Source organism: Mytilus trossulus, unplaced genomic scaffold (genome assembly GCF_036588685.1).
Source record: "Mytilus trossulus isolate FHL-02 unplaced genomic scaffold, PNRI_Mtr1.1.1.hap1 h1tg000110l__unscaffolded, whole genome shotgun sequence".
NCBI lineage: Eukaryota > Metazoa > Mollusca > Bivalvia > Mytilida > Mytilidae > Mytilus > Mytilus trossulus.
Window position 1 is genome coordinate 1,488,574 of NW_026963297.1, and position 12,378 is coordinate 1,500,951.

At 34.1% G+C, this 12,378-nt stretch overlaps 1 long non-coding RNA gene across 1 annotated transcript in view; it reads right to left on the minus strand.

Moving 5' to 3' along the window:
- The window catches only part of LOC134700061 (uncharacterized), a 123,910-nt gene that overhangs the window by 35,759 nt on the left and 75,773 nt on the right, over positions 1 to 12,378 (minus strand). The gene's annotated exons all lie outside the window — the stretch shown is intronic.

The window sequence follows — 12,378 nt, forward strand, 5'->3', positions numbered from 1 at the left end:
TACTATAACTTTTTAGATATTAGGACATATTAAGTAAATGTTTATAATATCCACTTGATATGCTTGAAATTCTTTCAGATAACTTTTGGAGCAGTTATGAGTCTTTGAAGCATGCTCACAAAGGTTCTTTCGGTGATATCATTTTTATATTGGTCAAAACTTTGTTTTGCTTTCACCAGCTTTCAAGGAGATATTATCAAAGAATTGATAGAAAACAGCACAGAAGCTTACTTTCTAGCTCATCAGGCCCAAGCATCATGTTATGCATTGTCATAACTAAAAACCAATAAATGTCTTCTAATTTGAGGATCAATTCAACATTTTAAAGTGTTTTACTAATGATACTGACAAGCCACCACAAAGATATATAAATAGAACCATACAAATAGTTAGCAAATACATATAAAAAAAGATGTGATATGATTGCCAATGAGACAATTCTCCCCAACAGACCAAAATGACATAGATATAAACAATTACAGGTCACCGCACAACTTCAACAATGAGCAAAGCTAATACAGCATAGTCAGCTATAAAAGGTCTCGAAATGACAATTTAAAACAATTCAAAGGAGAAAAATAACAGGCTTATTTATGTACAAAAAATCACGAAAAAACGAATACTAGTATGTAACACATAAACAAACGACAACCACTGAATTACAGGCTCCTTATATTATGTTTTCAGATATCATCTCCCAATTTTAAAAAATCACGAAAAATTGAACCTATTATGTGTTGCTCTCCTAATTATAAAATGTATCTAAAATCAAAGATGTGGAACATATCCTATCATAATCATTTGGTAACTAATGCAATTAGTGTCTCTTCCATGCCCGTCTTGAACATAAATGCTAAACTAAATATATAAATAAACAACACTCCTTATGCTCAGGTTTATTGTCATCCTGCAACACAGTTAATAACAAATATAGGAAAATCATAGAACTACATTTATCATAAAACACTGTCAAACACCCAAACATACTATCCACACTCATCTGTGTCCACACTTGTTAAAAATAAATAAAAAATAAGCCGAACAACACCCTGCATTTTTTCTCAAGTTGACCTAAGCTTCTCTTTGCCTCTAGTGCAGACAAACGTATTGCCGTAGAACATTTGTTATTAACTTTTCTGTAAAGGTGGGTAGGGTGTCCGACCCCAACTTTGGACCTACTTTAAAAGAAAAAACTAAGCCGAACAACACACTAGATTTTTAATCATGTTGACCTCAGCTACCCAGCTCCATTTCCAACTAGTGCGGACAAAAGTTTTGCCGTACAACATATTTTTATTAACTTTTCTTAATGGGTGGTAGGGTGTCCGACCTAAATTTGGACCTACTTTAAAAAAATACTAAGCCGAAGAACACCCTGGATTTTTTATCAAGGAGATCTCAGCTACCAAGCTTACCTTTGCACCTAGTGCAGACAACAGTATTGCCGTAGAACATTTTTTTTATTAACTGTTCTGTAAGGTTGGGGATCGTAGGGTGTCCGACCCCAACTGTGGACCTACTTAAAAACAAAACTTAGCCGCAAAACACCCTGGATTTTTTCTCAAGTAGACCTCAGCTTCCCTTTGCACCTAGTGCAGACAAAAGTATTGCCGTAATACATTTTTTATTAACTTTTCTGTAAGGGTGGGTAGGGTGTCCGACCCTAACTTTGAACCTACTTTAAAAGAAAAAGACTAAGCCGAACAACACCCAAGAATTTTAATCATGTTGACCTCAGCTACCCAGCTCCATTTCTAGCTTGTGCGGACAAATGTTTTGCCGGAGAACATATTTTTATCAACTTTTCTTAATGGGTGGGGTAGGGTGTCCGACCCAAGCTTTGGACCTACTTAAAAACAAAACTCAGCCGAAGAACACCCTGGATTTTTTATCAAGGAGATCTCAGCTACCCAGCTTACCTTTGCACCTAGTACAGACAAAAGTTTTGCCGTAGAACATTTTTTATTAACTTTTCTGTAAGGATGGGGTAGGGTGTCCGACCCGAACTTTGGACCTACTTAAAAATAAATAAAACATAAGCCGAACAACACCCTGGATGTTTTCTCAAGTAGACCTCAGCTTCCCTTTGCACCTAGTGCAGACAAGTAATGCCGTAGAACATTTTTTATTAACTTTTCTGTAAGGATGGGTAGGGTGTCCGACCCCTACTTTAAAAGAAAAACCAAGCTGAAGAACACCCTGGATTTTTTATCAAGTAGATCTCAGCTACCCAGTTTCCCTTTGCATCTAGTGCTGACAAAAGTATTGCCGTAGAACATTTTTTTTTTATTAAATTCTCTGTAAGGTTGGGGTAGGGTGTCCAACCCCAGCTGTGGACCTACTTACAACAAAACTAAGCCGAAAAACACCCTTGATTTTTTTCTCATATAGACCTCAGCTACCAACCTTCCCTTTGCACCTAGTGCAGACAAATGTATTGCCGTAGAACATTTTGCTTTATTAACTTTTCTGTAAGGTTGGGGTAGGGTGTCCGACCCCAACTGTGGACCTACTAAAAATCAAAACTAAGCCTAAAAACCCCCTGGATTTTTTATCAAGTTGTGGACAATGATTTGACATAGAACAATTTTTAATTTGTTTTTCTGTAAGGTAGTTGGATAGGGTGTCCGGCCTCAACTTTGCACTTTCTTTTAAAAAGAATAAACTAAGCCGAAGAACACCCTGTGTTTTTTTTTCTAGTAAACCACAGCAAACCGGCCTTTCTTTAAACCTAGTGCGTAGAGAGGTATTGCCGTACAATATTTTTTATTAACTTTTCTGTAAGGTAGCGGGGTTGGGTGTCTGACCCTAAATTTGGACCTACGTTAAAAAAACACTGTGCCGAAGAACACCTTTGGTTTCTTCTCCAGTATACCTCAGCTACCCAGCGTCTCTTTGCACCTAGTGCAGACACAAGTTTTGCCGTTGAACATTTTGTTTTAACTTTTCTGCATGGAAAACTTCAAGGTGAGAAGACTGTCCGACTCAATCCTTGAACCTACATGAAAAACAATAAACTAAGCCGAAGGACACACTGTGTTTTTTCTCAAGTAGACCACAGCTACACAGCTCCCCTTTGCCCCTATTGTGGACAATGATTTGACATAGAACATTCTTTATTATTTTTTCTGTAAGGTAGTGGGGTGGAGTGGCCGGCCCCAACTTTGCACTTTCTTTTAAAAAGAATAAACTAAGCCGAAGAACAACCTGTGTTTTTTCTCAAGTAAAACACAGCAACCCAGCTTTGGACCTACTTAAAAAATAAACTAAGCCGAAGAAAACTCTGCATTTTTTATCAAGTATACATCAGCTACCAAGCTTCCCTTTTCACCTAGTGCGGACGAAAGTATTGCCGTAGAACATTGTTTTGATTTTTTCTGTAAGGTTGGGGTTGGGTGTCCGACCCCAACTTTGGACCTACTTTAAAAGAAGAAAAAACTAAGACGAACAACACCCTAGAATTTTTCTCATGTTAACCTCAGCTACGCAGCTCCATTTCCACCTAGTGCAGACAACGTTTTTGCCGTACAACATATTTTATAAAGGGTGGGGTAGGGTGTGAAATACGTCGTAACTGTGAATCGGCTCTCAATATCGAACGACCAGAGTTACTCCGTTTTAAACAAGAATCTGACAAGCAGATACCACTAGTATGTGTAACTAAATATCACTTCTCGTTAGGAAATATAAATAAAGCTTTACGAAAACATAAAATACTAGTTCGCAATGCGAAATGTAGGGAGCTATTTCCAAAACCACCAATGGTGGCATATAGTAGACATCGGAACTTAAAAGAAATACTGACTAGATCGGTAGTCAAAGCTTAGTACAATATGAAGGATTGGGTCAGGACCCCTGACGAAGCACCCACCCTTCATATGAGCCACGGAATATTATAGAGTTTGTCCTGTTCTGTACTGCAGAAACACGATGTGTTGGGTCCTGGGGAATAGACAAACGTGGCTGATAGGTACTTCCAGACATTCAACACTTTTTTGGTATTTTGGAAAATGTTGTTTGTGCTGTATTTAGACCCTTCATCAACGAAAATTGTTTGACATGCTTACATTGGTAGCATTTTTCAAACTAGCATATGTCTTGTTCTATGTTTCTAAATATACTTTGATAAGTATATCACAGACGACAAAAAGGTGAACAAACAGATAAAATTTCTAAACAATTATATGATACCTATCAGTTCATAATTTACATTTCATTAGTAACTATCATTTGCTTTTTTTCATTTTCCTATTATATGTACCTCCTGTTATGTGTTTTTTCCTCCATAGATAAACACTCTATGGTAACAAAGTCAACCATGTTCGTCATATATTCATATAATTCATCGCCAAAATGTAATACATAAAATAAATTAAGGACTAAACATATATATACATAATATTTATGCTGTATGAATTTAAGACACAATTACTACATAAGTAAGCCTCCAACCAAAAGCAATAACAACAACGTCACACATGTACAAATAAAATAATTGTTTCGTTCAATGTATGATTGGATGCAATAGTACAAAGTCACGTCAAATGAATAACAGACCTGACAGTAAAAGTTATATTAAAAAGGACAGTCCTTCACCAAACGGTAAAATCAAAAAGTCATAATGCAAATTGTTGCAAACTGGTAACTAGTATATGATAAACAACAAACTATGAAGATGTCAAAGAATCACCTTTACGTCGTGAAAAGGAAGCAAATGATTCCCAAGGGACATTCAGACTCATAAGTCGAAAATAAACTGACAACGCCATGTACATTGTAGGTTTATTTGTTTAGTACGAAATTACATGAAGTGAGTACGATTTTGCTTTATTACGAGACTCTCGCTATTTGACATATTTGACCTAAAATAAAATATTTCAAATTACTATCTTCAATGTTGACGACAATATGGCTGAACTTTAATTGGAAATAAAAGACAGAAATTATATAGTTCAGGTTCAAATGAATAATAGTTCAAATAAGTCAAACAACTGTAAAAATGTCTCGAAAACAACCCTTTCAACCCATTGCAAGTGAAATGAAAACATTTAATCAAAATTGTTTGGAAAATTTATCGTCTTGGCGAGTCATGCTAGTCATGCTATAAGCTCACGAAGGCATGTGTCCATTTCGATTCATAAAAAGAGTGTAACGGAACGCAAATGTACTTTAGAAATGTCTTAAATTACTAGTTGCGGACATCTGTATGATTTGTTAAATGAAAGTTGACTTTTCGACAGATTACTATTATTACCGTAAACTATGAATTATCTTCAAGTGTGTACTAAAAAAATCTACAAATTAAAGATTGTCTTTATTAGAACGTCTATTTAACCAAACAAAATAAATGAAACAAACTTACCATTATTCGTTAACTACAAATTATCGTCAAAAGTGTAATGAAAGGTAATTTAAATTTCTCTACACAATAACGATTTTGTTTACTTAAACGTTAAGTAAGCCAAACATAATGATTAAAGCAAAATTATCATTCACATTAGCTTTATAAATTTTATCACCGATCACAAACTGTCAAATTTATACAGATTAATCCCACTTCGAACATCCGTCTCTTTTTGTATAAAACCTTATATAAATTATGGTATAAAATTTCTAAACTTGTAATAACAAAGTCATGAATGGACATTGGTATAACAAAAATCAACATTGATATCAATAAAAGTGAGACGAAGTGTATCAGTTTCAATTCAATATTTAGGCTATACTAAAATATAGAAAATAAAAGAATGAAATGTATTTGGGTTGATAGTTAAAATAATGTTGACGTCTTTAATATCTGAAAACGAAATGTCTTTTGCATTATTCGAAGGTGGTCTAATATCTAGAACTGCTGTATTGATGGGATATATAAAATGAGTTTAGTTATAGTTGGTTAGAGAAAGCTTGTGGTCATTAAAAATGTAAATTAAAAAAGAACAAGATAATGTATTTCTCTTTTCTATGATGCACTTAAACGAAGTTTCGTTCGTTCAAATATCGAAACTATTTCACAGTTATGGCATACCTTATCTAGTTGAAATAGGTTCACGGAAAAAGAGTCAAGGGAAAAACGTCATTAATTTGGAAGGTAAAGAGTCACACATTTTGATAAATGTAGGGAGAAACAGCCACAAATCTAAAATGTCAACATTAAATTTTGTATAATTATTTGATATTTCATCGTCCATTTTTGAAATTATACTGAAATTTAAATGGCAACTTATGTCCCTCTGGTATCTTTCGTCCCTCTTTTATGATATTGTGTATATGAGAAACCACTATATTTAAGGTTTCAATTTTGTATCTGTCCAGATATTACACAATTGACAGGGAAACAGTTATCTGGAGCCATGTAGTTAGTAAGTATCCGCCTGTTGGATTGTAATCATTTGTTTTAATCTTATAAACGTAATTATTTGCAATAAACACAAAATCGAAACATCCCGGTATTTTAGAATTAAACACTCAATTCCATTCAATCTTGAGACCAAATATCAATATACTCTTTTCATAGAGCTTTTTTACATTTTGCCAAAAGGTACGAACGAACGTAAAGGAAGCACGTATTACATTTAAACAATAACAATAAAGAGTCTTTGGTTGATCCGCTAAAACAGCATTAATCTGCTTGACCACAATACTTTTTTGTCAAATTGGGAATCAGAATATTTGTTTAGGAAAAGTCATAACCCCCTGAAGTTAAATGCTCGTGCTTTTACACTGATAGCAAAAATTTTTTTTGGGGAAATTAAACGGTCTCTCTCTCTCTATCTGATTAATTGTGTATACTAGATTAAGGCTAAGATCTAGAATTGGAGGCTATGAACGTGTCTGTTGGGTAGAGGTACTCTTGTACGCCACACTCCATAATCTGCTCTTAAAATCAACTAAATATATACAAGTAGATCGTTTAGTTCATCTACATACACATTTTATCACATTAATATATATCAAGAAAATAAATCTGCAGTTTTGCATCCAATATATTGTAGAAATAATAATGACCATTAAACAGTAAACAAACTTGAAAGATATACCCATATTGGTCACTCGACACCCAGGGCCAAAACGCAAATATACGCTAAAATAACCGTTCCATCATGATTCTAACTCCGGTGTATGGACACATCACAAGGTGATAATGAATAGTACATAGGAAAAGGCGATGATTCACAAGTTAATAACGAGCATCAGCATTTATTTGCTTTGGTATTTTCTTATGTTAATCAATTCAACATTGTAATTTTAAAACTGTACCGGTGGGGGCGGGGTGTAGGAGTACTTTAACAAAACTTAGGGGTATTTTTTCTTCTGACTACCATGCCATATATTTAGAATATTTTGTTAACTCCTTCCACCTAGTGGTACTATAATTTTACCTATCGTACGTCCCAACATCCTATATCTAACGAAAAATATAGTTTAATAAGTGTCGTTGCATGTAGGGAACTGGTCCTAAATAGGCTCACATTTGGTTGAAATGCTATCGAAGTTATAGGACTATTATTGAAACATGTCAAAATAAAGGATCCCTAAAACGACTTTTACTCTACTGTTATTTAAACATATTTTAGTGTCCAAAACTGAAAAATAGATCAGACAAACTGTTTTTCAATTTGAAGGTTTTTTTCATACATGTATAAATAGCATGCGTCGGAAGCGCTTTTATGGACTTCTGAGTTGAAACCTTATTTTTCATTATAGCCTAAGGTGACCAGAACATCACACAACAAAATTACGCAAATTACAGCATACTGTTGTATATTAATGCAGAATAATACGAATAATATGGGTTGGATTGCCGATTTAAGAATTTGAATTGATGGTTTATTTATTTGACGTAGAAGAGATTAAATCTATAATTTAACATTAAGAATTACGGTTAGAATTGCAATTTTAAAGCAATCGATCATAGTTGTCAAAACACTTGAGTGGTTTATTCATCATATGCATGTTCCATGTGTGTGAATGAATTGAACAATCTCATCTCTTGTATCTGGTCAAAACAAAACATAAGACTCAAGGTAATAATTGCATTAAAAAGGCATTAACATATTAATAGATTTAAATCTCTGTTTTAATTCTCATTTTAATGATGTCTCTCTTGAGAGAGATTGATTTCAATCAGAGAAATGTGTTCTCCTTGACAGTTGAGAAATATTTCTTTTGTATTGAATTTTACAGATGTTAAAAGTATACAATCATATGAAATTACAGACATCTACAAGGTTCATGCTTTCTTTGTGGCAACAATGAAAATTGATTGGCAAATTTACAAAATATATATATACTCATTACTGGCTGTATGCAAACGTATGTAAGAATTTACTAAGCAAAACAGAATCTACTTTAAATCGTTAACTTAGTAAATAGCTAGGAACTGTCGTATATATACACTTAAAACAAACTACAATTATATTAATTATGATTAGGAAACACAACGGCCGATAATCTTCATTCAATTTCTGAGTTGCAAAATGGAATTAAAAAAAGATAAAAGTAAACCATCAACACTACAATCCCAGAAAGTACACAGATTAAATAATGCCACTGACGGGTTGAATGATTGGAACTAATTCCATACAACACATTTAAAGCTAACAAGTTTTTATTGTTGGCTCTTGTTTTTAAATAGACATATGGCAGTTGGTTCATAATACTAACAGTATTGAAGACTTGATCACTTTTATAGACCACAAGTCTTAATATCACATTTAAGATAGTCGGTAAGATAAATTCGTCACATACTGTGCTAGTGACCTAATACGATATAAATGGAGTCAGTAAATTCCATATTCGGATTCGAGCTTCGCTTTCACCCGATATGTAATGTACCGATCCCATATATAAAAGAAACTTTTTTTGTATATATATATATATATATATATATAATTGCCTAACAATGTAATTTTAACACACTATTTAGCATGTAAATATAAGAATGTTTAAAATATTAACAAAATGATGAAAATAAACGCAATATTTCGCTAGACCAACTAGCGTTATCAAGCGTGCATCTATCCAGGTGAAATCGGATGAAGATGATAAGAAACTTTTGCAGCTCAATGTATGTGTTGCACTTAGCTGCCTTGAAAATAAAAAAAAATTGCAGCTCAATGTCTATGAGCAATTGAATTTAGCTGCTTTGAAAATAAGAACATTTTGCAGCTTAATGTATATGTTGCACTTGGACCTAGCTACCTTGAAAATACATAATTGGTAGTTGAAGTTAGCAACGTCCATTGGCCAATATTACGGGATAAAAAGGACGATGCTTTGTTTTTAAATTATTCTTTATCTTTCTTGTATCTGTTTTCGTCTTTTTCGTTAAGACCATCAGGTTCTAAAGTGTGGAGTTGGTGGATCCAAAAGTTTTCTCTTCTCCTCGCCGTGGTGTCCCACTCGGTGTTGACTTCTATAATTTGGAAAGTAACATTAGCAAAAGGATGTTTCGTTGAACTAAGATGTCTTGTGAGAGGACAGTTTTTGTTGGTTTTGTACGATGAACGATGGTTATTGAGCCGAATATTAAATTTGTCCATTGTTTCTCCCACATACTGAATGCCACAAGTGTCACATGTTAATATATAAATTGAGTTTCCGTTTAACAGTTGGAATAAGAGTAGATGGTATAATGTTGTTTAGTAATGGAGCTGATGAAAGAACTGCTTGTATTGGCAGATTTACAACACAAACAATTCCTTCGACCACATTGTTTGTAGCAACCGGGCGATGGATTAGGATTAGGCTGCTTTGCTAATACAGATGTCACTAATTTGTCACGGATGTTTTTAGGTCTTCTGAAGGCCATGACTGGTGGTGATGAAAAAACTTTTTTTAGATTTAAATTTATTTTCTATAATTTCCCAATGCTTCTGAACAATGGATGACACATTTTTAAAATCAGGATGGTAAGTGAGTACAAGGGGTGTTCTGTTAGCTGCTTTATTCTTATCTTTGTACTCAAGAAGTTCTTGGCGACTAGTTCTGTTTGCTCTTTCGAAAGCGCTATCAATGATGTTGTTATTGTATCCTTGAACAACTAGATGTTTACGAAGTTGTCCAAGTCCAGAATTTTTCGTATTTTCAGTAGAGCATATTCTCTTGATTCGCAATGCCTGGCTGAATGGGATACCACGGAAGCAGTGTTTAGGATGGCAACTTTTAGGAGAAAGGAATTGATGTTTGTCCGTTCGTTTGAAATGAAGGTCCGTTATAATGGTTCCGTTCTTGATGTAACTCGTAGTATCGAGGAAGTTAATTTTCACCATAGATGATTCATATGTAAATTTTATTGAATGGTGGAAAGAGTTACATTGTTCTAGAAATTCATTGAGATGTTGTTGTGAATCTCTCCATTTGAAATCAATATCGTCAATGAATCGGAACCATGATAAGGGCTGATATGGAGCACTAGCCAAGAGGCGTTTTTCAAGTTGGCCCATAAATATGTTGGCATATGACGGGGCCATTTTTGTGCCCATACTAGTACCGTCTATCTGGAGATAGTGTTTTTCATTGAAAGAGAAGTTGTTATTCTCCAGTACTAGTTTCAGAAGTGTAACAAGGCACTCAGTAGGAGGATTTTTTTCACTACGAGTGTTCCATGCATCTTCACACGCTGCTATTCCTTCGTCTTGTGGAATGTTGGTATATAAAGAAGACACGTCCATGAATGCAAGTATAGTATTGCTTGGTAAAGGATTGAGGCTTGCCATTTTCTTGAGATAATCAGTTGTATCTTGAATGAATGAGGGTAGTTATTTCACATGAGGTCTAAGATGATGGTCTACAAATTCTGATATCTTTTCAGTTGGATGACTATTCGCTGACACAATTGGTCGACCTGGATTGCCCGTTTTATGTATTTTAGGCAACATATAGAATCGTCCGGCCTTTGCTTCGTTCTCAAGAGGTCGGAGATAATCAAAGGTGTCATTGTCTATATGCTTATTGTCGAACATCTCTTGAAAGACGGTGTTGATCCTTCGAATAGTATTAAGCGTTGGATCTGTGGTTAATTGTCTATAAAAAATGGAGTTAGAAAGTTGGCGATTCCCCTCTGCTATATAATCTGTGTTATTCATGATAACCACAGCGCCCCCTTTGTCGGCAGGTTTTATTACAATATCCTCTTGATCTTTTAACGCTTTCAAAGCTATACATTCTGACTTGGATAAATTATAATTTCTTGTATTTGTTATACAGGACTTTATATCAGACCTCACGTAGTTAATGAATGACTCCAAGTTATCATGTTTACTCTTTGGTGGTTTCCATGAACTTGTTTTCCTAAATTTTGGGGTGGGCGTGACTTCTTCATTGGTGTCAGTATCTGAATCTGTTAATCCGGCTTCTTCAAGGTTTTTCTTGCCCCTATTGTAGAAAAAAATCTTTCAAGCGTAAACGTCTAGCGAATTGGTCTAGGTCTTCGTCTAGCTAAAAAGTTGTTTACAGTTGATGGGATAGGACAGAAGTTTAAACCTTTACTTAGAAGAGATTCCTCAGCACGTGTAAGTTCTTTAGATGACAAATTTACAACAATGCTTTCTGTTTTTTGTTTCCGTCTTTTAAATTTTCTTTTTCTAGGGATCTTATGGTTTGTTGTATTAATATCATTCATATGCTGATTCAAATGGACAGTGTGCATTTTATCTCTTTGACATTTATTCCTTTGTTTTTCTTTATGTTTCGATAGTTCAATTTGTTCAATATCTGCGAGGCGACGTTTAACTATTGCTAAATCGTCACGAGAAATGTTACTAGTGTTGATGATATAAACTTATCATAAATATCAGGACTAAATTTTATATATACGCCAGACGCGTGTTTCGTCTACAAAAGACTCATCAGTGACGCTCAAATCCAAAATAAGTTTTAATAGCCAAATAAAGTACGAAGTTGAAGAGTATCAGATATCTGATATTTCATTTACAATTTGTTTGTAATTTGTGGTTGTAAAAGAAAGGAACAGTTGAAGAAGCTGGATTGAACAGTTAAACATAATTTCATTCCAACGGCTCATGAATCTTTTGGATTTATGTCCCGGTGCCTGGCGACTCACTTTGTTGTTTAAAACTTTTGGTAGAGTTTTACTTTGAATATTGAAGTTATTAGAATTAAACATAATTCGAAAGAAAAGATTGTACAATATTGAGCAAGTTTACTACAAAAACCGTAAAAGAATCTAAACAATATTTTTTTTAAAAATCCGTCGAAAATACAATGAGAAAATATAATAAAAACGTGTCGAAAAGTAATGCAAAGAATGAATAAAGTAGCTTTGTTACCCTTATAATACCAGTTGTTGATATAATATTTCCAGATTATTATGTAGGGCTGATGATATATTTCACTTCATTTAACTAATTGTAATAA